We start from the raw sequence: 27,618 nt of genomic DNA, 5'->3' as shown, positions 1-27,618 counted from the left end.
AAAACAATGTTATTGACCAATTCAGGGTCTAAAAAGCACATTAAGCTTTTAATTGCATGACATTTGTTGGTAAAGGGTTGTAGCATAATTGTTAGTGAGCTTTCAGAAGTGTTTCTTGGAGATAATGTTTGAATAATCTATTGCTTGAATTTGAATAATTTATGCATGAACCAGTGTAGAGTTATAATTGCAATTACAACGTTCAGTTCAGTAGCAATGAGTTGCATTTGAAGTTGGATGCCGATTACACCATATAGCTTAGGCTCTCTGCTTTTCATTTCATTTTAACAAAGGATTCTGAGTAAAGGGAGATGGCTCAGAGCTTGACAAAAGTTCCCAAGTGAAGTTTTAAAGAATTTCTTTCGAAAGATTTTTATTTCACTTTATTATTTTTTAATATTCAAAGTCTGAAATCCAATCTTGCATGCTTCTGTGCCATAGAGATAAAGCAAGGGACTAAAAGTGCCCCTGGTTGGACAGAAAGGGCTTTTCTACTTTTCTTCTGAAGGAGCAGCTGCTCTCATCAATAATTTCCTGAAGCAATAGTCCTGGAGTGTAAACAATATTTTATACGGATGACAGTGGAACAGAATATGTTATTGCTGAAATTTGTGCACTTCACTGGGGAGAATGGATTAACCCTGTATGACACAAAATCAACTATATTATATTTTCAGAATTAAATGAAAGGGTTAAGAGTTTTCATATGAAAGAAGTTTCTGATTCTAAAAGAGACAATGCAATAATTTTCACAAACATGAAAAATTTTATGTCACAGAATATTTTAAGCAATTAATACTACTAATCTTTAAAGTGCTTTGCCAGTCAATTAAACTCAATTTTATAATGTGACACTGAATTTTTGCTTTCTGGAAAAATTTTAAAACTATACTGAAGTGTTGACAGTTTTAGAGGGTTATTTTTTTTGTTTACTTAAAAAAAAGTCAATGGGCCATGAATTTATTTTCACATCTTCTGAAATGAACAAACAAACATTTATAAAGACTTTAACTAATTTGATCAAAATTAAAACTATTTAAATTACAACATTGCTAGAGATCAAGCATTTCCATGGAGTTCATTTGTTGCTGAAACTTTGAGATTTAATTTCACTTATTATAGTCAAGTATCTCCATGTTCCTTTTTCTTAAATTTTGTCTACTATGCTACAATATAAGAATGTTCTTTAATTCTGTCATTCACATTAAAGGTATTCTCAAATGGGGTATTGACTGGGGAACTAAAAAATATAAAATAGGCAACGGGTGGTGGCTCTCACCTGTAATCCCAGCACTTTGGGAGGCCGAGGTGGGCAGGTCATTAGGTCAGTAGTTCGAGACCAGTCTGGCCAACATAGTGAAACCCCGTCTCTACTAAAAATACAAAAAATTAGCCAGGTGTGGTGGTGTGCACCTGTAATCCCAGCTACTCAGGAGGCTAAGGCAGGAGAATCACGTGAACCCAGGAAGCGGAGAGGTTGCAGTGAGCCCTCACACCATTGCACTCCATCCTGGGCCACAGTGCGAGACTCCGTCTCAATATATATATGTATATATATATTTATATGTATATATATATTTTATATATATAAAACAAATTGCAAAGGCAGAATTCTGTAACTTTTATCATGGACATCTTAAAATATATTGAATTATATATTAATGGGCTGGAATTCAGAAAGGAATCAAGCTCATTTAGTTCTATCCCCTGCTTTTAAGCAAAATAAAACAGTACAGAAATATTGTGGATATGTGTTGGCAAAATCTTAAAGTCAGGTAAAGTTATGTAGCCTTTTAAAATAACTTTTTCATAAACCTTATACTCGGAAATGTAATTTATTTCTGGTATAATTTAGATCCATCCCCATTTGCTAGTTTGTAACTTCTAAATTTAGTTTTGAGATCACCACAAGAATATTAAAGGTGAACAATTAAGTATGAACCCCCTCCATTTTGATTGTTGAGAGATTTAAAAATTAATGATGTAACTGAAGATTTATTTTATTTCTTAATCTTGTTCAGTTAAAGTGTTTTTACTTTTTAGACAGCTTCGAAGGAAGTTGAATATTGTATTCATACTAATTTGTACTTCTCTTTTCAGAAGTGAACTTAAAAAATTGAGAAGATTTGGTTATCATAGTTATGCCTTATTAAGCAAGTGTCTGAACTTATGTATAGTTTGAAGCATGGGTAGTAATTACTGTTTAGTAAAAATATGAATTGCAAAATTCAATTCAATTGATGTAATTTGTTTTCAATATTCTCTCCTTGTTTAAAATGATCAACAAATATTAATCTATTTGGACTATGGTAATAGTCCATTTACTAATTGGACTATTTATAATTGACCGTTTACAAGTGGCACACAGGGGATGTCATAAAGAAATAGTTTTGCTTAAGAAAGATAATAATAATGAAATCCACGTTGTAAAACAACATGTTTTACCCATTTAAGAGAACACATGCTTTTTACATTTATTATAGAAAGTGGAAAGCAGAGTGAACTCTGTGGTCAGACTGCCTGTGCTTTCATTCCTGTTCTGTCACTCAGTAAGTGCTGTGGCCTTGGGCAAGTCACTTGCAAAAGTCTTAGCTTCCTCATCAGTAAAAAGTAATTACCTGTGAGGATTACGATTATGTCATTATATTTAAACAGGCTTGGAACAGTACTGGCACATAGTTAGCACTCTATAATATTTACTATTATCTATGGTTTATGTGTAAGTAGCATTTATTTTAAATGAATTTATCTATAAAGTAGTGCCTACTGCTAGAAAACATTATGAGGAGTAATAATATTGATAATATTCTATACAAAATTATAGTCTGAGACCTATGGCTAACTTGGATGATTCTTTTTTCTCCTAAATTACAATGTATCAGTAAGGTTTTTCTTTGCAGAGAATCATTTTATGACCCAGGGGAACAGGAGGAAAGAAAGCACTTTCTATCAAGCACTTTATATATTCAATATATTAACTTATCTTTATTTATTCAGTCATTTTTTAAGGATCTACAATTATATTATATGAGTACATATGTAATATATCTGTATTATATAATTCCAATTATACATATAATTTAAATCTTCCCTAGAGGCTTGTGAATTTGTCATATTCTGCTTTGATTATAAAAGAAGAAAGAAGGAGCCTGGAGAGAGATTAAGTGAACTAATACATGACAATACTGGCATTTAAATCTAGATTTCTCTGCTCTAAAACATACGCTTTTTTTCAAAAATACCATATTGCCTTCATAGATAGCAAATTTAGGCCAGTGATACATACTATAACTAAAGATGACTTAGTGTGGCAAAACCAAAGTGCCAAAAATGTTAGAGTTGAATTTATGTTAAATGACTCAAATATCAATGTAAAAAGTAACAATGAGCTCAATAAATAATAACTGACTTTTAAAAGAGTTATTAATGTCTTGGTGAGGTGATAAGTTTCTTAGTCAGCCTACTAGCTATGCTGCATTTTAAGCCTGGATTACAAAGACCAAACACGTTAGACCGTTTAGGAATGCTTTGAACAATGCTTCAGTGCTTTATAGCATCTGATGAAAAGGAAAAAAGACCATTTTGCCTGAAATATTTGTTACCAAGAAACAGTTTCTTAATGTTAATATGCTTGTAACCCTGTAGGTTAAAATCAATTAAAAAAATTCACCTTAATTATTTGTAAAATAAGATGCCATGCCTTAAAGGATGTTTCTATCCCTACTTCAAAGATTTTCAGAGGATCTAACTGGTGAATTGGTAAGCTTATATTTCTATCAAATCATTTATAAAATGATATTCTAAGCATAGTTTTTTCTTAAACATCTCTCTTTAGCAATTTTTTCTAAGATGATCAATTGACATTTCGGTAAAGACTTGAAAGAGACTAGAAAACACACAACCTCATGAAATTATGTCTCTTTGTATTTAGTTCAAGGTAGAGTACCATTAAGCTTTTCTGTTGTATGTACTTGAAGATTTCTTTTGAAGATGGTATACGTATTAATCAAGAAATTACTTGATTGAAAAATGCTGGGTAATTTGTAGAGATGATTCTAAAGAATAATTTATATGAATATATTTTATTTTCCTAAAAATAGAACAATATTCATTGTGATTTTTATTGGATCACTCTGGATTATGGGCCATTACTTTTAAAGGATGTAATAGGTTTTCATAAGTTGATGCTTTATATCTCAATGGAAACTTCACACATGTGTATCTTGTATAAAATAGGATGGTAATCAAATGCTATTATCACAGAGGGGAGGAAGCTTGCATAATGATTTAAAACATGGGAGTTTGGGTCAGCCACTTTCTAGTTCCATAACCTTGATCAAGTGATTTGACTTCTCTAAAGGCTCAGTTTATGTATTCATGAAATGAGACTGCTAATAACTACATGCCAATCATTCAGTAAATGTTAGCTATTATTACTAAAATCATGGGTAACATTTTCTCATCCATCATGGCAGGAGAGATAGGCAAGCTAATTGCTAATTCTCAATTCCAAATGTTTCTGTTACTGACCACATAAACCATGAAAGAATAGTAAGATGATTTTAGTATGAGACTTACAATGTAAAGTTTTATGAAAAAAATTCAGAAAGCTGTTCCTTCAAAACTGTGTATAATATTTACATAGTTCTTCTCATGCAAAAGTACAGAACTGCATATCCACAGAATTATTAGAGTCTCAATGGAGAATGTCTAAAAAGATTTTTGCAACAGGTGCAAAACAGCTGCAGTCCTATTTTAATAATGACAATGGATATGTTTATTCCCTGTGGGCTCTTTTATGCATTTTGAGCTGACACTAACATTTAGGACAGAAGGGAAATAATAACAAAAAATCACATTTTTTCTGAGTGAGGAAAACTTTGGCATTGAGAAATGAGTATTTGACATATGCAATAATAATTAACTGTCAAACTCTAATTTATTCTTTAAGATCACTCTGAACTGCAATATCAGCATTGGCATTGAACAATACAAATATGTGCTAACATTTACAATTTATTTTCTTTAACAACAAACACTACTGTGTAGCAAAATTTGATTTCAATGCTATTTCAGGTTTTTAAATTTTAAACAGGTTTGAGGATAATTTCCATAATGATACTATTGATAACCCTTGCCATAGTATTAGTTTTTAAAAACATTATTTTCTGGTTCTAAAAGATTCTTCCAATCTGAGATTTTGTTCAGCATGTGTCAATATGAGATAAAATTGGTGTCAACCGCAGAAGTATTTATAGAGTATGGACTATATACTGCTGGGGAGTTGAAGAGGTACAAAACAACTAAAACAAAAGAGTTCCCCAAAGAGCTTTCAAAATAATTAAAAGCATGAACTTCTAAGTGGCAAACGTTGTGGACTTGAGAAGCCTATTAGGTTGAATAGTAACATGGAAACTGGAAAAGCATTTGCGTTTGGGAGAGAAAAGATAACATCAGTTCTGACATATTACATTTCAGATAATGGTGGGGTATCTATCCATGAGGGATTTCAATGTGATGTGACTGTTATAACTGTTTTTGTTATGTTGGCCAACCCATCCAATGATTATGTATCACATCTAATAATTATTTATGTCTAATAGCTTCAAACACTTATTCTTTGAAACCTTGTGTCCTTGCTTTAAGGTATATAAGATTTTCTGCTTTCTCTAGTACGATAGTAATTCTGATTAAAGTTCTGGTTCTTTCTGTTTCATTAGTCCTGTTTGCTTCAATGTGGTTCTTCTGCTTATTGCCATGTTTCATAATGTGAAAATATTTTGCATGCCTCAGTTTTTGTGGATGTGAGCACTCCTTTACTCTGCCTGAGAATGTCATCCTCCTCTGCAGATGATGTGTATTTGGGAAAGAAACGAATTGTATGGCCTGAGCCTGGACTCTTAACCTTGGTTTAGGGGATGGGTGTGAGATGTCCACAGGCATTGGGATGTTACTTTTCCTTCCTTAGTTTGTCATCTTAAAATGAATGAAAGATTTGCTGTCCTGTTGTTGGCCAGGGTTATTCAGCTGATTTAGCTGACTGGGCAGATGTTATCTTTTTCATTCAAGACTGACTGTAAAAATTTTCTATAATTTTGAGCTTAGTTAAATTACAGGCTTCTTCAAAAAAAGATGTATAGGTCTGTTTTCACATTGCTATAAAGAAATATCCAAGACTGGTTTATGTATAAAGGAAAGAAGTTTAATTGAATCACAGTTCCCCATGGCTAGGGAAGCCTCAGGAAAGTTACAATCATGGTGGAAGGCAAGGGGAAAACAGGGACCTCCTATGCATGGTGGCAGGAGAGAGAAGAACTAACAAGGGCAGGGAAAAATGCCTTATAAAACCATCAGGCAAAGGGGAAACAGACCTCCTTTGCATGGTGGCAGCAGAGAGAAGAGATAACAACAGCAGGGAAAATGCCTTATAAAACCATCAGATCTCATGAAAACTCACTATCATAGGAATGGCATGAGGGAACCCCCATTTTCCAATTACCTCCAACCTGGTTTCTCCCTTGACACATGGGGATTACAATTCGAGATGAGATTTGGATGGTGACACAAAGCCTAACCGTATTATTCCACCCCTGGACCCTCCCAAATCTCATGTCCTCACATTTCCAAACCAATTGTACCTTCCAACAGTCCCCCAAAGTATTAACTCATTCCAGTATTAACTCAAAAGTCCAAGTCCAAAGTCACATCTGAGACAAGGTAAGTCCCTTCCACCTATGAGCCTGTAAAATCAAAAGCAAGTTAGTTACATCCAAGATGAAATGGGGCTATAGGCATTGGATAAATGATCCCATTTCAAATGGAAGAAATTGGCCAAAACAAAGGTGCTAGAAGCCCCGTGAAATTCTGAAACCCAGGGGGCAGTCATTAAAGTTTAAAGCTCCAAAATAATCTCCTTTGATTATCGTGATCACATCCAGATCACAATAATGCAAAGGGTGGGCTCCCACAGTTTTGAGCACAGCTCTGCACCTTTGGCTTTGCAGGGTACAGCTTCCCTCCACAGCTGTTTTTATGGCTGGCATTGAGTGTCTGTGGCTTTTCCATGTGCACAGCACAAGCTTTTGGTGGATCTACCATTGTGGGGTCTGAGGACAGTGACCCTCTTCTCACAGCTCCACTAGGCCGTGCTCCAGTGGGCACTCTGTGTCGGGGCTCCAACTCACATTTCCCCTTTGCACTGTCCTAGCTAAGGTTCTCCATGAGGGCTTCTCTCCTGCAGCAAACTTCTGTTTGGACATCTGAGCATTTCCGTACATCCTCTGAAATCTAGACGGAGGTTCCCAAACCTTAATTCTTGATTTCTGTGCACCTACAGCCCCAATGCCATGTGTAAACCACCAAAGCTTGGGGTTTGCACCCTTTGAAGCAACAACCTAAGCTGTATTTTGCCCTTTTTCAGCCACTGCTGGAATGAAGGGTGCCATGTCCTGAGGCTGCACAGAGCAGCAGCAGGGCCCTGGGCCTGACCGAAGAAATCATTTTTTCTTCACAGGCCACTTGTCCTGTGATGGGAGGGGTTGCTGTGAAGGTCTCTGAAATGCCCTGGAAACATTTTCTCCATTGTCTTGGTGATTAACATTTGGCTCCTTGTTACTTATGCAAATTTCTTCAGCTGGCTAGAATTTCTCCTCCAAAAACGGGTTTTTCTTTTCTATTGTATCACCAGGCTGCAAGTTTTCCAAACTTATAATCTGTCCCACTTGATCATTTTACTTCCTAGAAATTTCTTCTGCCAGATACCCTAAATCATCTCCCTCAAGCTCAAGTTTCCACAGATCTCTAGGGCAGGGGCAAAATGCCACCAGTCTTTTTACTAAAGCATAACAAAAGTCATCTTTATTCCAGTTCCCAACAAGTTACTCCTCTCCACGTGAGACCACCACAGCCTGAACTTCATTGTCGATATCACTATCAGCATTTTGGTCAAAGCCATTCAATATGCCTCTAGAAAATTTCAAATTTTCCTGCATCTTCTTGTCTTCTGAGCCCTCCAATTCTCTAGGAGATTTCAAACTTTACCACACTTTTCTGTCTTCTTTTGAGCCCTCCAAACTGTCCCAACATCTGTCTATCACCTAGTTCCAAAGTTGCTTCCACATTTCGAGGTATCTTTACAGTAGTGCCCCACTACCTTGGTACCAATTTACTGTATTAGTCCATTCTCACATTGCTATAGAGAAATATCCAAGACTGGTGATCTGTAAAGGAAAAAGGTTTAATTGACTCCCAGTTCCACGTGGCTGTGAAGGACTCAGGGAACTTATAATCTTGGCAGAAGACAAAGGGGAAACAAGGACCTTCTTCAAATGGTGGCAGAAGAGAGAAAACCTAGCAAGAGCAAGGAAAACTGCCTTATAAAACCATCAGATAATGTGAAACTCACTCACTATCATGAGAACAGCACAGGGAAACTGCCCCCATGATCCAATCACTTCCCATCTGGTTTCACCTTTGACACCTGGAGATTAGAATTCAAGATGAGATTGGGATGGGGACACAAAGCCTAACCACAGCAGAAGGAAAACCTTTTATTCTTTTAAAGTCTTCCTATTGTGTTTTTTAAATGATTTCAGGTGGGATTTATCCTATAGAAAATAGGACATAGTGGATTACGTAGGGGTTATAGGTCCAGATTTCATGGTTTTCTTGATAGGAGTAGTCTCAGAAATAATTGTGAAGGGGATATATTGATCTCAATTGTGTTCCTATGTATTTCAGTGTCATTGTCCTCTCTGACATCTCACCCTACCTTAATTACACAAACACTCACTGAGTATTCAGAGTTCTTGGTTAGAGGACTTAGTTGTCTTAGCCTGTTTTAGGCTGCTATAACAATAATACCATAGATGGGACAGCTTATAAACAACAAACATTTTTCTCACAGTTCTGGAGGCTGGGAAGTCCCATATCAAGACATCAGCACCTTCAGTGTCTGGTGAGGGCTCATTCCTTACACACAACACCTTCTCACTATATCCTTACATAGTGAAAGGGGCTGGCTAGCCCTCTGCTGCCTCTTTTTGTAAAGATGCTAATCATATTAATGAGGGCTCTGCCCTTATGACTTAACCATCTCCCAAAGACCTCACCTTCTAATACTGTCACATTGGGGATTAAGTTTCAACATATGAATTTTGAAGGGACACAACTAATTTTAGAAGATAATATTGCATTGAAATTTAGAAAATACCTTGGAGTATAGAAGGACTTCTTTCTAAATGTCCTATTGTATTCTGGAATTTGAAGTTCAATGTAAGAGACGTAGCTATGAGCATGCAAAGGCATAAGAATGATACAGTGGACTTTGGGGACTTGGGGAGGAAGAGTGGGTGGGGGATGAGGGATAAAAGACTACAAATATGTATACCGAGTATATACTGCTCGGGCAGTGGGTGCTTGAAGATCTCACAAATCACCACAAAAGAACTCACTTATGTAACCAACTACCAGCTGTACCTCAATAACTTATGGAAAAATATAAAAAATAAAAAATAATAAAATTACTGGAAATATTACAATTTAATTTATTTAGTATTAAGACATTTTTAAGACTTGAGACAAATGATACTTTAAAAATTATACATGTATGCCTGGGGCTTCAGGTCCTGAAATCTAATAAAAATTTTAATGTTAAATAATTTAAAAACAAAAATCATCCTCAGATTAATTAGAGACTCAAGCTAATTACTCTGCACATTTTATTACTGCTTGCAGACAAATTGCTAGCAAGTCAGCCTGTTATAGCTGAAGAACGATTGCAGACACTCACAGTTTGGCTCTTTGTAATGGAGACTGTCCCATTCACTAGTAATAATATTTCCGCTTTGTTGGTTAGTGAAGCCAGCAACTTGTCTTTGATAAAAATAACTATGCTTTTTCTTCAAAGCCCAGCAACTCATTTTTTGGTAAAAATAGCTATGCTTTTGACTTCCCTCTATATGGGAACATTAAATGTTTTCAAAGAATAAAAAGAAATAATATGCAGATTTAGGTGCTTAAAACATTTGATTTGGTGCACTCTGTGGTTGGTATATTTGAATATTTGGTGTAATTCTATTAATGAAAATAGTAGTACATTGACATAATTGTAATTTTTTTAAAAAGAGTAGTTTTAGGAAGCCATTTAGTAAAATAGTTTATGATAGGCAATATTTAATCAAGGAGAGCTCTTTAAAATTAAATTTGAGGCTGGGACTAGTTGCAAAGTCAGTTGTATTAATAGTTTGAACTTGGTTTCAAATAAAGGCAACATTTGTTTCATTGTTTTCTTTGTCTTAAATTCACTTATTTCTTCTTTGATCTTTAGTATTTCTTTTCATCTGCTAATTGTGGGTTCAGTTTGCTCTTGCTTTTCTAGTTTTTAAAAATGCTTTATTGAGCTATTTATTTGAAGTTTTTAAAATTATTTTTTGTTGTAGGCAATTATGGCTATAAATTTCCCTCTTAGTACTGCTTTTGCTATAACTCATAGGTTTTGTTATGTTGTGTTTCCATAATCATTTGTTTCAAGACATTTTTCAACTTTCTTCTTAATTTCTTCGTTGACCCACTGGTCATTCATGAGTATATTGTTTAATTTTCATATATTTGTGTAGTTTCCAAAATTGCTTTTGTTATTGATTTGCAGTTTTATTCTATTGTCATAGAAGATGCTTAATAGTATTTCAATTTTATTTTGAATGTTTTAAGACTTGTTTGAAAGTCTTAGATCCTTTACACCTTTAGACCTTCCTTAGATCCTTGAGAAGCATCCAGCACAGGAGAAAGATGAAGGCCACAAGACTCAGCCAGTCTAGTCCTTCCACATTCCTCTGCCTGCTTTTATTCTAGCTTTGCTGGCAGCTGATTAGATGGTGCCCACCTAGATTGAGGGTGGGTTTGCCTCTCCCAGTCCACTGACTCAAATGCTAATCTCCTTTGGCAACACTCTCACAGAGACACCCAGGAATAATAGTTTGCATCCTTCATTCCAATCAAGTTGACATGTAATATTAACCATCACACTCTTTATGTCTTATTGTACTATGTCTTGAAAAGTTGTTGTAGTTATTATTTTTGATTGATTCACCATTTAGTCTTTATATATAAGTGAAGAGAAGTTTACACACCACAATTACAACGTTATACTATTCTGTGTTTTTCTGTGTGGTTACAAGACCTAGAAAACAGTCTCAAAAGGGCAAATCTGAGATTCATTGGCCTTAAAGAGGAGGTAGACAAAGAGATAGGGGTAGAATGTTTATCAAGGGGATAATATCAGAGAACTTCTAAACTTAGAGAAAGATATCAACATTCAAGTACAAGAAGGTTATGGTACACCAACCAGATTTAATCCAAAGACTACCTCAAGGCATTTAATCATCAAACTCTCAGTCAAAGTCATCATTTAATCTTCCTTTACCTCAAGAGAAGTTTACACACCACAATTACAATGTTACACTATTCTGTGTTTCTCTGTGTGCTTATAAGATCTAGAAAATGGATCTTATAAATAGATCTTCCAAACCTAGAGAAAAATCTCTAGGTTTATACTTTCAGATTATTTCTTCTTGCTTATTAACATCCTTTTCTGTCAGATTGAAGAACTCCCTTTAGCATTTCTTGTAGGACAGGTCTAGTGTTGATGAAATCTCTCAGCTTTTGTTCGTCTGGGAAGGTCTTTATTTCTTCTTCATGCTTAAAAGATATTCTCTCTAATTATACTACTCTAGGGTAAAATATTTTTTCTTTCAGCACTTTAAATATGTGATGACATTCTCTCCTGGCCTGTAAGTTCTCCACTGGAAGGTCTGCTGCCAGACGTATTGGAGCTCCGTTGTATGTTACTTGTTTCTTTTCTCTTGTTGCTTTTAGGATCTTTTCTTTATCCTTGACCTTTGGGACTTCGAGTATTAAATGCCTGAGGTAGTCTTCTGTGGGTTAAATTTGCTGGGTGTTTCATAATCTTCATGTACTAGAATGTTGATATCTTTCTCTAGGTTTGGAAGTTCTCTGATATTATCCCTTTGAATAAACTTTCTACCCCTATCTTTTTGTCTACCTCCTTTTTAAGTCCAATAAATTTTACATTTGCCCTTTTGAGGCTATTTTCTAGATTTTGTAGGTGTGCTTCATTGCTTTTTAACCTTTCTTTGTCTCCTCTCATTCCGTATTTTCAAATACTCTGTCTTCAAGCTCACTAATTCTTTCTTCTGCTTCATCAATTCTGCTGTTAAGAGGCTCTGATGGATTCTTCAGCATTTTTCAACTCTAGAATTTATGCTTGATTCTTTTTAAGTATTTCAATCTCACTGTTGAATTTTTCTCATAGAATTCTGAATTCTTTCTCTGTGTCATCTTGAATTTGTTTGAGTTTTCTCACAACAGCTATTTTGAATTCTCTGTCTGAAAGGTCATATATCTCTGTTTCTCCAGGCTTGGTCCCCTGTGGTTAGTTAGTTCATTTGTTGAGGTCATGTTTTCCTGGATGGTGTTGACACTTGAGATGTTCTTTGGTGTCTAAGCATTGAAACGTTGGGTATTTATTTATTTATATATATAAATATAAAATATATAAATATATTATTTATATATTATATATATTTATACACAATACATAATATATAATATATAATATATACACAATATATAATATATATAATATATATTATACATATATAATATAATATATATAATATATATTATACATATATAATATGTTATATATAATATAAATAATATATATTATATATACTATATATTATATATAATAATTATATATTAATTATAATATATAATATAATATAATTATATTATATATTATTTACATATTATATATTATTTACACATAATATATATTATTTACATATATATTTTAATATATAATATATTATTTATATATATTATATACATATTATATATTATTTACATATTATATATATATATTATATATACATAAAATTTATTCTTTAGATGGAATTTCACTCTGTTGCCCAGGCTTGAGTGCAGTGGCACGATCTTGGCTCGTTGCAACCTCTGCCTCCCAGGTTCAAGCGATTCTACTGCCTCAGCCTCCTGAGTACCTGGTATTACAGGCACACACCACCACTCCCAGCTAATTTTTGTATTTTTAGTAGAGACTGGGTTTTGCCATGTTGGCCAGGCTGGTCTCGAACTCCTGACCTCAGGTGATCCACCCGCCTCAGCCTCCCAAAGTGCTGTGATTACAGGCCTGAGCCACTGTGCGCCACCACGCTGGGTATTTATTATAGTCTTTACAGTCTGGGCTTGTTTGTGCCTGTCCTTCTTGGGAAGGCTTTCCAGGTATTTGAAGGAGCTTAGCCCCTAAGTCCAATAACACTGTGGTTTATGCAGACACGTAGAGATACCACCTTGGTGGCCTTGGATAAGATCCAGAATTCTCTGGATTATCAAGCAGAGATATTTGTTCTTTTTCTTCCTTTCTCCCAGACAGATGAAGCTTCCCTGTGCTGAGCCAACCGGAACTTGGGGAGTGGTGATGCAAGGATCCCTGTGGCCACTACCACTGGGACTGTGCTGGGTCAGACTTGAAGCCAGCACAGCACTTGGCCACGCCTTCACTTCAGGGTGATGTGTTCCCCCAGGCCCTGGGAATGTCCAGAGATGCTGTCTGGGCACTAGGGATTGGAGTAAAAAACCTTAGCACTTACATCATGTTCTATTCTACTGTGGCTAAGCTGGCACTCAAACCGCAATACAAAGTCCTTCCCACTCTTACTTCCCCTTTCCATAGGCAGAGGATCCTCTCCCTGTGGCCACTACCACTATTAGTCCATGGGGCTTCTGTCAAGCCACCCCATGTTCACTTAATGCCCAACGGCTTTTCAGTCAGCTTGTGATGAATGCTGCCAGGCCTGGGATTCACCCTTCAGAACAGTGGCCTCCCTTCTGGCCCAGGGCAGGTCCAAAAATGCTGTCCCAGGGCCTAAGCCTGGACTCAGAGACCCCAATAGCCTGCTTGTTGCTCTATATTACTGTGGCCAAGCTGGTACCTAAAGTGCGAGACAACACCTCTTTACTTTTCCCTCTGATTCTCAAACAGAGTCTTTCACCATAGCCACCACAACCGGGAATAGACTGGTTCTCCCGTGAAGTCAGCATGTCTCAGAGCCCAAGGCCCGTGTCATACTTCCTGTGTATTGCTCTTGGTCATTGAGGGCCCAAGGGCTCTTTAGTCAGTAGGTGATGAATCCTGCAGGACTGGGTCTTTTCCTTTAAGACAATGGGTTCCCTTTTGGCACAGCATGTGTCTAGAAATGTCATCCAAAAGCTAGGGCCTGCAATGGGGGCCTCTTTGCTCTGCCCAGTGCCCTATCCCATTGTGGCTGAGCTGGTATCCAAGATGCAAGACAAAGTCTTCTTTTCTCTTTGCTCTCCTCTCCTTAAGCAGAAGGAAGAAGTCAGTTTTATTGTTATATGAGCCACACTGCCTGCGTTGAGGGACAGGTGGTGCAAGCCTTCCCTTTGCTGTGTCAGCTGGTGTCTCCCTAGGTCACGTTCCACCCTAGTTCACTGATTCTAAACCCGGTCTACACAGTCTAGCATTAGAAGTTGCCTACCAGTTGCAGTCCTCGTGTTTACTGCTTTTCAAGTTTACCTAGGACCCTAGAGCACTTCAGCCTGTGGTGATGAGGCTCGCCAAGAAATTCAAGTTCTGACCACTGAGATGGGCAATTCCTCTCTGGCTAGGGTTGCTTCAAATGTTCCTTCCATGAGTGGCATGAGTGGGCACTAGCTGCGCCCAGCATGGCTTTATTCTCTTCTGTGACAGGGCAGCAGTGCTTTTTTCTTTTCTTTTTTTTTTTTTTTTGAGACGGAGTCTCTTGTCACCCAGGCTAGAGTGCAGTGGTGCGTTCTCAGCTCACTGCAACAACTGCCTCCCAGGTTCAAGCTATTGTCCTGCCTCAGCCTCCTGAATAGCTGGATTATACGTGCCCGCCACCATGCCCAGCTAATTTTTGTACTTTTAGTAGAGATAGCCATGTTGGCTAGGCTGGTCTTGAACTCCTGACCTCAGGTGATCTGCCCGCCTCGCCCTCCTAAAGTGCTGGGATTATAGGAGTGGGCCACTGCGCCAATGTAAAGTCCCCTAGTCACTGTGCTCTCCCTCCCCAGAGTGCACAGATTCTCTTTACAGGCCGCAAGGCTGCTGCTGGGAGCTGAGGGAGGGGTGGCGTTGGCAATTCAAGACTTTCTCTCCTGGCTCTCAATGGCTCTTTAAGTGATATGAAGTTAAAACCAGGTTCTGTGATGGCTCAACTGATTTTTGGTTCTTGTGACGGTGATTTATTGTCTGCAGATAGTTGTTAAAATCTGTCATTCTAGCATGGGGGACAAGTGATGTAGGCTTCTATTCTATTGTCTTGCTTTGCCTCCTCCTAAAAATGTATTCCTTAGCAGCATTTTGTATCAGAAACCAAGGTAGTTTTAATATTAATAAAAAAGCTAAATTAAGGAAATTAGCTTTACCTGCATCAAAATTAGCTTCTTAATATAATCTCCTAAACTGAGCTTACCCAACTTAGCATTGGCTGAGGTGAACAATCACAGCCATTTTCTCAGGGGCTGGGTCTATCCCAATAACTATTCCACACTGATGAGTAGGGAATGCAAGCATGCTGAAGGCAGGATGGTTCAAACAAGAGTCCAAGGCTGACCAGGTTTTTTTTCAGCTTTCTCTCATAATATCACTAATTAGGTAAGTCATTATTTTCTTGAAACGTCTGATGGGAAGCTGTACTTTCCTAAGGAGTGAGAATTCCTACTGCTTTATGGAAATGCTCATAGAAAGTACTTAGACATAATGAGTTGGAATGCACAATCGGAATATGGAAAAGCAAAATTATATTTTATTTAATTCTGAAACAGGAGGCTGAATAGTATAGGTTTAGGTGCATGGATTTCATAGGTGGCAGACCTGTTTTGAATTCTAGATCCGCTAGTTGTTATCTGATCTGTGTGTTCGTAGGAAATTTATATAGCTCTCTGAGACACAGTTACTTCATCCGAAAAATGAAGATAAGAATATCCACCTTTTAGTGTTGTGAAATTTATATAAAAGGGGGCATATTATGAAACAAATCCAGACTTAACCATTTCAGGTGAGATATCTGACAACTAGTTTTCTAACTGGGGTACACACTGTTGTATTGCAGCATTTCCCTGGAGCATTTCCCTTGGATTCTAAAGCAAGGGCTGACTGCTTCTTGTCAATGTGGTATGTTGAACAAGTGGATTCTTCTAATTAACTCAAGAAGGCATTCTCCCAAAGCCATCTGTTTTCAAGATCGTAGGTATTTCATTTCCGTTCTGTTGTGATAAAGAGAAATGCGATGAAGATGATCAGAATTACCTCCCATTATGAGCTTGTTAATTTGTCTGCTGTTATTTTCTAAGCATTTTCTTGGAACATATCCAGAATTTTATAAAAGAGATCATCTTCCATTTCATGCTGCTACAGACTGTGAAACAATACCTAATTTGAGATAATAAGTATTGCAGCTTATGTAAACATACATAGATACAAAACATGCTGAAAAATGCACAGTCTTTTAAATTCATTGGCAAGTATACCACCAACCAAGACTAGACGAGATACCTTTAATGTAGGTATTCTTGCAGAAGGAGAGTTAAAAGTATGGAAGTACGCTAAGCATATGTTAGTATACTCATTCTATCAATCATTTCTTGAATAAGGATGTATTAAGCATCCAGTATGTATCCACTGTTCTAAGCAGTGAACTAGAGGAACAAAACCTCTCTTTTAGAGGAACTTACATTGTAAGATCAGCACACATTTGCTGAACATCTCTAAGTCTTTTCCCCGTACATTAATTATTTTTCTTCAAAGGTTATTTATTTACTTAAACATACTTATTTTTTACAAATTAGTCATAGTCTCTGTTTTCATAATTATAGTAAGAGCCAGGTTGCTTGCATTCTAACAGCTATTAATTTTTAGTAAATGACATGTATCAACTTTATTCATGAGCAGAAAAGTTCCTGAATACACCTTTCATGTGATGTCTGGTATGTGTGATTCACATGCAGGAACTGATATGATGCTTTATCACTAAGGTAGCATAAAATTTACTTCAGTGGAATTTGAGTATTAAATGTGTATCTTTGTCATTCCTTGGAAACTGGTAAGGATGTAATATATATGTGATAATGCTTTGTAACTCAAAATATATGATTTACTCAAATGTCTCATTTCTCAATCATTTTAAATGACAGTAGTGTATCTTTCAACAATTTTCCCACTTACTTTACTATAGTAAAATATTTAGTATGTATTGAGGAACAACTGTGAAAATGCTTTGTGTACAATAGCTCTAATATCAACAATAAAGATGAAAGATTTATTGTTGTCCTCATTTTCTAGGTGAGGCATGGAGGCCACAGTTATTGTATAATTTGTCCAAAGTAACATAACTTGTATGTAGCAGGTCCAAAATTTAATCCAGATTTGTAGAGGTTAAATTTAGTGTTCTACTACATTATTTTACTACCTCTAAAAATTGAATGTGCATTTGGAGACAGCTTTTATTTTAATGTTTATTTTAAGTTCAGGGGTACATGTGCAGGTTTGTTATATAAATAAGCTTATGCCACAGGGGTTTGGTGTACAGATTATTTTGTCATCCAGGTAATCAGCAAAGTACCCAATAGGTATTTTTTTCTGATCCTGTCCCTCTTCCTACCCTCCACTCTCAAGTAGCCCCTTGTGTCTGTTGTTCTCCTCTTAGTGTCCATGTGTTCTCATTGTTTAGCTCCCACTTATAAGGGAAAACATGCAGATTTGGTTTTCTGTTCCTGCATTAGTTTGCTTAGGACCATGGTCTCCCATCCATGTTGCTGCAAACAACATGATTTCATTCTCTTCTATGGCTGCATAATATTCCATGGTGTATATATATCACATTTTCTTTATCCAAACTACTGTTGATGGACATTCCATGTCTTTGCTATTGTGAATAGTGCAGCAATAAACATACACGTGCATGTGTCTTTATGGCACAATGCTTTATATTCCTGTGGGTATATACCCAGTAATAGGATTGCTGGGTCAAATGGTAGTTCCAAATTCTCTGAGAAATTGTCACACTGCTTTCCACAATGGCTGAACTAATTTACACTCCCACCAGCAGTGCAATGTACAAACATTCCCTTTTCTTTGCAACTTTGCCAGCATCTGCTATTTTTTTACTTCTTAATATTAGCCATTCTGACTGGTATGAATGGATCTCATTCTGACTGGTGTGAATGCTTCTCATTCAGTCATTCTGACTGGATCTCATTGTGATTTTGATTTGCATTTCCCTAATGCATAGTGATATTGAGCATTCTTTCATATGTTTCTTGGCCACTCGTATTTTTTTTTTTTTTTTTTTGAGCCGGGGTCTTACTTACTCTGTTGCCCATGCTGGAGTGCAGTGGTGTGATCATAGGCTTACTGCATCCTCTGCCTCCAGGGCTTAAGTGATCCTCTGGCCTCTGCCCCCTGAGAAGCTGGAACCACAAGAACATGTCACCACACCTAGCTATTTTTTGTATTTTTTTGTAGAGAAGGGGTGTTGTCATGTTGCCCAGGCTTGTCTTCAACTCCTGGGCCCAAGTAATCCTCCCACTGTGGCCTCCCAAAGTGTGGGGATTACAGGCATGAGCCACTGCACCTGGCCCATGTATGTCTTCTTTTGAAAAGCGTCTCTTCATGTCCTCTGCCGACTTTTTAATGGGATTGTTTTTTGCTTGTAAATTTCATTAAGTTCCTTTTAGATTCTGGCTATTAGGCCTTTGTCAGATGCATAATTTACAAGTATATTCTCCCATTCTATAGCTTGTCTGTTTACTCTTTTGATAGTTCCTTTTGCTGTGCAGAAGCTCTTTAGTTTAATTAGATCCCATTTGTCAATTTTTGCTTTGGTTGTAATTGTTTTTGGCATCTTCATCATGAAACCTTTGCCAAGTTCTAGGTCCAAAGTGTTATTTCCTAGGTTATTTCCCAGGATTTGTATAGTATTAGGTTTTATATTTAAGTCTTTAATTCATCTTGAGTTGATTTTTTTATGTGGCGTAAGGTAGGAGTCCAGTGTTATTTTTCTGCTTATGGCTAGCCAGTAATCCCAGCACCATTTATTGAATGGGGAGGCTTTTCCCCATTGCTTTGCTTGTTTTTGTCAGCTTTGCTGAAGATCAGATAGTTGTAGGGGTATGGCATTATTTTTGGGCTCTCTATTCTGTTCCATTAGTCTCTGTGTCTGTTTTTATACCTCCATGCTATTTTGGTTACTGTAGCTCTGTAGCATAGTTTGGAGTCAGGTAATGTGATGCTCCCAGCTTTGTTCTTTTTGCTAAGGATTTCTTTGGCCATTTGAGCTCTTTTATGGTTCCATAAGAATTGTAATTTTTTTCTAATTCTTTGGAGAATGTCATTGGTAGTTTGATAGTAATAATACTGAATCTGTTAATTGCTTTGGGCAATATGGCCATTTTAATGATATTTATTCTTCCTATTCATGAGCATGGAATGTTTTTCCAATTGTTTGTGTCATCTCTGATTCATTTGAGCAGTGTTTTGTAATTCCCATTATAGAGAGATCTCTCACCTCCTTGATTAGCTGTATTCCTAGGTATTTTATTCTTTTTGTGGCAATCGAGAATGGGACTGCATTCCTCAGTTGGCTCTTGGCTTGGATGTTATTGGTGTATAGGAATGCTAGTGATTTCTGTATGATGATTTTGTATCCTGAAACTTTGCTGAAGTTGTTTATCAGCTCAAGGGTCTTTTGGGAAGAGACTGTGGGGTTTTCTAGATATAGAATCATGGCATCTACAAATAGGGGTAGTTTGACTTCCTCTCTTTCTATTTGAATATATTTTATTTCTTTTTCTTGCCTAATTGCTCTGGCCAGGACTTCCACTACTATGCTGAATAGGAGTGTTGAGAGAGGGCAGCCTGGTCTTGAGCCAGTTTTCAAGGAAAATGCTTCCAGCTTTTGCCCATTAAGCATGATATTGGCTGTGAGTTTTTCATAGATAGCTCTTATTATTTTGAAGTATGTTCCTTCAATGCCTAGTGTGTTGAGTGTTTTTAACATGAAGGAATGTTGAATTTATTGAAGGCCTTTTCTGCATCTGTTGAGATAATCATGAAGTTTTTGTTTTTAGTTCTGTTTATGTGATGAATCACATTTATTGAATCGCATATGTTGAACTAACCTTGCATCCCAGGAATAAAGACTGCTTGATTGTGATGGGTTAGCTGTTTGGTGTGCTGCTTAATTCAGTTTGCTAGTGTTTTGTTGAAGATTTTTTAAATCTATGTTCCTCAAGGATATTGGCCTGAAGTTTTCCATTTTTGTTGTGTGGAGGTAGCTTCTTAACTAAGATCTATGACATAAAAGACAGATTTTGTAACAGTACATTACATGAAAGCGATATATCAAATATTGTACTTGAGAAGTGCAGATATCATACAAAACCACAGCTATGTCAGGTGAAACAGATTATTTTATTTGCATTAAAATATTTGCAAAAGCAGTTTAATTGCATTATGAGGCACATTCATATGCATAGATGCTGCTTGAGTAAGGTTATGATTATTGCTGTATGTTATATTAGAATCAATTAATCTTGTTTAGCAGGTAACAGACTCATTAGTAAGCCCTTTTATTTTAATGCTATAACACATTTATATTTAACTAATTATTTGAATGTTCATAATTTCAAACTGTTAGAAAAGCTTCAAAAATAGTAGAATAGTAGCCATATAACCTTTAGGAATGTTAACAGATTCTTAAAATTTTGTTATCTTTGTTTTAATTTGAGAATAGTTTTTAGAAATTTTGCACTTTACCCCTAAATACCTGAGAGCATTGATAGAAAGTCTTGGATTGAAGAGAAATATGTGATCCAGGTATTAAAACTCTTCAGCAAATGAGGGGGTATATGTCAGTGACCAGTCTCCTGGTCAATTGCTAAAGGGAATGTACAATATAATGGCATGATTTGTAATCTGGAAATAATAGTCTCTATATCTGTGGGCATGTTCTGATATGCAGTCCTTATTGGCCTTGTCCTTCAGTGACACAGTGTAATGTCAGTCATCATTCCGATGGGCTATACCATAGATCTTCATATTGGAAAACTTTTTTATTGCTTAACTTACAAATTCAGATATTCTCATTTAATTACAATCAACAAACCTTCTAGCCTTCTCTTTACCCACATATCTCTCCCTATCTTCCTTGCACCCTATACCCTCATCACAGTCACTTATATTCTCTGCAATATTTCCTTATTGTATTTCTGATTTCAACAGTCTAGAAAAATCCCCAAACTGGGTAAATCCAATCGTCCACTTTTTTGGCACTTAATTTCATGTTCTGAGTACAGGTGTAATGATTTTGCTACTATAAATTCATGCTCTTCAACTTTTTTCCCCCCAACTTTTATTTTAAGTTCAGGAGTACATGTGCAAGATGTGCAGGTGTGTATGGTCTTCAGTTTCATCTAGACTCTCCTCAATACCAAGCAAGCCTAGTCAGCAATCTTTCTTTCATTACTGTGACCATTAAAATCTTATTGTTTTACAGTTTAATAGACATATCTAGTGGTCATCTTGTTTCTCTTCTGTAACTTCAACATCTTCCCTGCTACAGAATCATTCCCATTAAAATTTAAATAACTATACTCTAACAAGGAGTGTGAGCTATTGCTATAGTCCCTATGGATCAAGGGTTCTCAAGTGCATCTACCCAAATATTTCCAGTTCAAGTCCCCGAGATCTACTTCTTCCTTATTAAAATTCTGTCTATAGCATAAAAGTTTTGCCAGTACTGAGAATTCAACTTTTTTTGAAGTTCCCCTACTCTTAATATTAAGTTCTGAGTCTGTTTCTCAGTACAATCACCTCTCCAGATACAGAAGGTAAGAGCTTCTTTAAAACCTGGCAAAGAAGATCTCTGGCTTTTATACTTTTCTTTAAGTTGGTGATTGATCATCCTGACTCTGTCATTTTCTCTCTTCAAAGTGTCACTGGTACTCAGGAACACCCATCCCATTGGACAATCCTTACAAGTGCTATTTCCCCTATGCCTTTGAAATGCCAGATGCTGTATAAGCCAGTGCACCCTCTTCAACATGTTCCTGGTTTCATTTACCCCAGGTAAATGTATGAACAATTACACCCCTATAGCATGCCAGGGATTACCAGTGACGTGTGGATAATCCATCTTGGAATCTCCATGCAGCTAGCTTCCTTGAACCATTCACGTTACCAATTATGTGAGACTGACTCAACCTTAGAAGCAAAACGTGAGACAGAAAGTCAGTTATACACTATTTTCTGAGGGAACGCTTTTCTCAAGGAAACTATAAAAAAGCGAGAGAAGCAAAAAAGCAAAGGGGAAAAAGCTGAGCAAGAATAAAGCATAGCCTTGACTTATTTTTGTAGAGGGGATTCACACCACAGAGTTATTCACAAATTGAGGCAAGAAGGCTGGCCTTTTGAACCCTGCATTAGTCAAACACCGACCCCAGGTTGCCCTACCTATGAGATGCCAAATCGAATCCCCTAGAGAAGAGAAAAGTTGTTAGTAGTTCTAATAGCCATAGTCATCTCTTAAAAGATGGAGCACCAGCAATGCTGCTGCTGGATGAACTTCAAAAACATCACAGTGAGAAAGGAAAAAAAACCCACCAGATACTATATAACATATACTTATTATTTTATTTATGTGAAGTTCAGGAGCAGGCTAAATTAATCAATGGTGATAAAAGTTAGAATGACCATTATCTCAGGATGAAGAAAACAGGACTTAAGGTACTTTCCAGTAATTATGATCTCTATGGTCTTCCAGAATCAGGTATAGGCTGTGGATGTGATCTGGAAAATGGTAAAAATTTGGGTAATGGCTCAATATACAACTGAAGATTTGTGTACGGGTAGAAAGGCAGAATCCTATGAGTTAAAGGGGGTCATTTTGGCCACTGACTCCAGCTAAATTGTGAGGCAGATCTGTTTCTTGCTCCCCCCGCTCCCTGATTTAACATGTTAATTCACCAAACATTTACTGAGCCGCTTTTGGGTATCAGTTCTTTTCTCTTTTTCTTCATCTTCTCTTTAATTTTTATTCCCATTTGCTTTTTTTTATTCTTCTGATTTTCTAACTGATAATTCAGAAAAACTTTCTCTGGCTCAGCTTTTGATTCCAACTCCTTTCAAACATTTTATATTGTCTTATATGAAATATTATCACTTTGAGTAAGTCTCATTGGAGCCGCTTCTTGTAACAGGAATTTATGTGGTTATAAATACTGTACATCACTTACGTTTAAACACCCAGCTTAAAAAACTCATGCTGTTCCCCTGGGACTCACAACTCACTCAGAGCCCTGCATGTCAGAATCATTCAATCAAACATGTACAGCTTATAAAAGTGACTATTCCCCAAACCTTTATTTATCCTTCAAACAGTTTTAATGTTGGTTGAGTACATGAATGCCACAAACTATATTTTTCACCAAAACATTTCTTTCAGTCATCCCATGCATTCACAGCATTAGTAGCAAAATATGAGTTATGCTGTTGTTTTCCAGAGAAACGATTACAAACTTGTGATGAAAAGAATAATGCAGAATTCACACATTATTACACTGTGTGAAAAATGACACTGTCATGTACAGAAGGATCATAGATTATCTTAAAGTTCACTGGTTGCCTTTCATAATCTTTTTTCCATCTTTGAAGAAATATGATACGAAGATTTTACGCAAGAACCATAAAGTTAGTATAAAGAAATTATAACTTTAAGTCACCTTTGCTATTTTTGGTATAAATGCATAAATTTCAACGGAAGAAACACTTGTGAGATATTCTGAAAGCAAATAACAAAAAGATATTTACATAGTACAAATAATTATGTTAATTTCTGACAGTTATCAATTATAACTGATGTCTACTATAATCTGATTGATATCTAATGCCAATCATTTTCATTTTATTTTGGTTTAACAAAGAAAAAGTTTTAAGGAAATGTATTTAACTGGTTGACATATCCTTTTGCTTTTTCCCTAATTGAGAGTCTACTTTTGATTTGTCTCTGTATCCTGTAATGCTTTCACAATAATATAATGCTTTTTATTCTCCCCCCTTTTTAAGTCCCCACCCCAACTACCTCGTGTAGACTATACGCAAAGAAAACCTGACATTCCAGGTCCAAGAAAAATATCTAGTAGGCTATTCACAATAGCCATACATATATACATATGTCTGTGTGTGTATATACACAAAATATCAACGTGTATATACATGTGTGTATATATATATGTATGTATATATATGTGTGTGTATATATACATATATATGCAGTTGTAATAGCCATAGTCATCTGTTATACACACCCACACAACACACACACACACACACACAGAGGGGGTGCTGGAGAGAGAGAGAGAGAGAGAGAGATTAGAGTACCCATCACCTAAGCTTAGTGACTGGTTGGAATTTTCACTGTAAACGAGGTAAAGGATTAAGTCTCTTCCTTCCATATGATATGGGTTATCTCACTTCAGGATAAAAGGGTCTAGGCTTGTATACCTTTACTTTGGCCAGTTGTTGGATGTTTGCTAGCCCTGGGGAAGAGTAATACTTGGGAAAGCAGCTCTGTTCTGCTAAGAGAAATGCTGAGGGAGCAACTCAGCTGAAAGCTATCACCAACACTAACAAGGGAATCTTGGGGACATACTACAGCATCCACTGTGATTGGCCTTCTCCATTTTACAGATAAACTATTTAGAACTTGTGCCTTCCTAAACCTGCCACAGCAGAGGAAAAGGGAACGCTTTTTCCAACACCCAGTCACGTGTCTTAAACCTAGCTGCAAGGGTGGCTGGGAAAGGGAAAAACAGATACATATTTGTTGAATTCTTTAAATTAATTTTGTATTGATACATAATAGATGTACATATTTTGGGAGTACATGTTTTGTTATATTCATGTAATGTGTGCAACTCAAATTTGGGTAATTGACATATCCGTCTCTTTAAACATTAACTTTTTCTTTATGCTAGAAACATTTGAATTATTCCCTTCTAAATATTTTGAAATGTGCAATAGATTATTGTTAACTACAGTCATCCTATTGATCTGTCAAAGACTAAGGTCTTATTTCTTCTATCTAACTGTATATTTGTACTTATTAATAAACCTGTCTTCCTTCCTCTGTCCCGCCTATATTTCCCAACCTTTGGCAACCACCAATCTACTTTCTGTCTTTATGAAGCCTATTTTTTTTTTTGGCTCCCATATATGAGTGAGAACATGTGACATTTGTCTTTCTGTGCTTAGCTTATTTCACTTAATTACCTCCACTTCCATTCATATTGCTGGACATGACAGTATTTTATTCTTTTTAATAGCTGAATAACATTTCATTGTGTATACATGTTATTATTTTTTTTAAGATTCAGAGGGCTCATGTGCAGGTTTGTTACATGGATATATTGCATGATGCTGTGGCACGCTTGCCCCACTCCCTCTTTCCTCTCTTTTGGGGTCCCTAGTATCTGTTGTTCCAAATGAGAACATGTGGCATTTCATTTTCTATTTGTGCATTAATTCACTTAGGATAATGGCTCCAGCCGCATCCATATTGCTGCAAAACATAATTTCATTCATTTTAATGGCTGTGTAGTATTTCAGGGTGTATATGTACCACATTTTCTTTATCCAATCCACCATCTTTGGGGACCTAAGTTGATTTTATTTCTTTGCCATTGTAAATAGTGTTAGAATAAACATACCCATGCAGGTGTCTTTTTGACAGAATAATTTATTTTCCTTTGAGTATATACCCAACAATGGGATTGCTGGGCCAAATGGTAGTTACATTTTAAGTTCTTTGAGAAATCTTCAAACTGCTTTCCACAGTGGCTGAACTGATTTACACTCCCACCAAAAGTGTATTAGCATTCCCTTTTCTCTGCAACCTTGCCAACATCTGCTTTTTTTTTTTTTTTACTTTTTAGTAATAGCCAGTTTAGATGGCATAAGATGGTATTTCACTGTTGTTTTAATTTGCATTTCTCTGATGATTAATGATGTTGAGCATTTTTTGATAGGTTTGTTGGCCACTTGCATGTCTTCTCTTGAGAAGTGTCTGTTCTTGTCCTTTACCCACTTTAACAACTTATTTGTTTTTTGCTTGTTGATTTAAGATCCTTCTAGATTCTGGATATTAGCCCTTTGCCAGATGCAGTTTGCAAACATTTTCTCCCATTATATAGGTTTTCTCTTTACTCTATTCATAGTTTATTTTGCTATGTAGAAGGTTTTTAGTTTAATTAGGTCACAATTTTCAGTTTTCATTTTTGTTGAATCTGCTTTTGAGGTCTTAGTCATACTTTTTTTTTTGCTGGGGCTAATGACCAGAAGAGTATTTCCTAGGTTTTCTTCTACGATTATATAAGTTGAGTTAATTTGTGTATATGGTGAGAGATAGGGGTCTAGTTTTATTCTTCTGCATATGGTTATTTAGTTTTCCCAGCACCATTTATTGAAGATTATTCTTTCCCCATTGTATGTTCTTGGCCCCTTTGTTGAAAATGAATTGGCTGTAAATGCATGGATTTATATCTGTGTTACCTGTTTTTTTCTATTGATCCGTGTGTTTGTTTTTATGCCAGTACCATGCTAATTTGGTTGTTATAGCTTTCTAGTATATTTTGAAGTGAGACAGTGTAATGCCTCCAGCTCTGTTCTTTTTGCTCACAGTTTTTTTTTTTTTTTTGCTATTCTGCATGTTTTGTGGTTCCATATAAATTTTAGGATTTTTTTTTGTCCCTGGAAAATTTCATTGGTATTATTATAAGGATTGCATTGAATCTTTTTAAAGGCTGAATAATATTTTATTCTGTATACATTTTTTTTTTAAGATTCAGAGGGCTCATGTGCAGGTTTGTTACATGGATATATTGTGTGATGCTGCCGTTTGGGCTTCGATTGAACCTGTTACCCAAATAGTGAATGTAGCACCCAACAGGTAGTTTTTCAACACTTGCCCCACTCCATTTTTTCCTGGGAAGTATTTTGGGTAGTGTTGGCGTTTTAAGAATATTAGTTCTTGCAATCCATGAGCATGGAATATCTTTCAATGTGTCCTCTTCAATTTATTTCATCAATGTTTTATAGTTATTCTTGTATTGATCTTTCACTTCTTTGGTTAAATTAATTTCTAGGTATTTTATATTCTTTGTAGCTATTATAAATGGTTTTTTAATTTGTCTTTCATATTGTTCACTATTTGCATATATAAATGTTACTGACTTTTTGTATGTTGAGTTGTATTTTGGAATTTTACTGTGTTTATTTATCAGTTCTAACAGTTTTTTTCGTAGAATCTATGTTTTTCTAAATATTCGATCATGTCATGTACTAATAAAGTTAATTTTACTTATTGCTTTACAATTTAAATGGTCTTTATTTCTTTTCCTTGCCTAACTGTTCTGGCCAGGACTTCCAGTATTATGTTGAATAAAAGCGGTGAAAGTGGGCATCTTTTTCTTGCTCCAGAT

Source organism: Gorilla gorilla, chromosome 11 (assembly GCF_029281585.2).
Source record: "Gorilla gorilla gorilla isolate KB3781 chromosome 11, NHGRI_mGorGor1-v2.1_pri, whole genome shotgun sequence".
Lineage (NCBI taxonomy): Eukaryota > Metazoa > Chordata > Mammalia > Primates > Hominidae > Gorilla > Gorilla gorilla.
The sequence above is the reverse complement of the archived record's forward strand: the minus strand, read 5'-3'. Positions refer to the sequence as shown.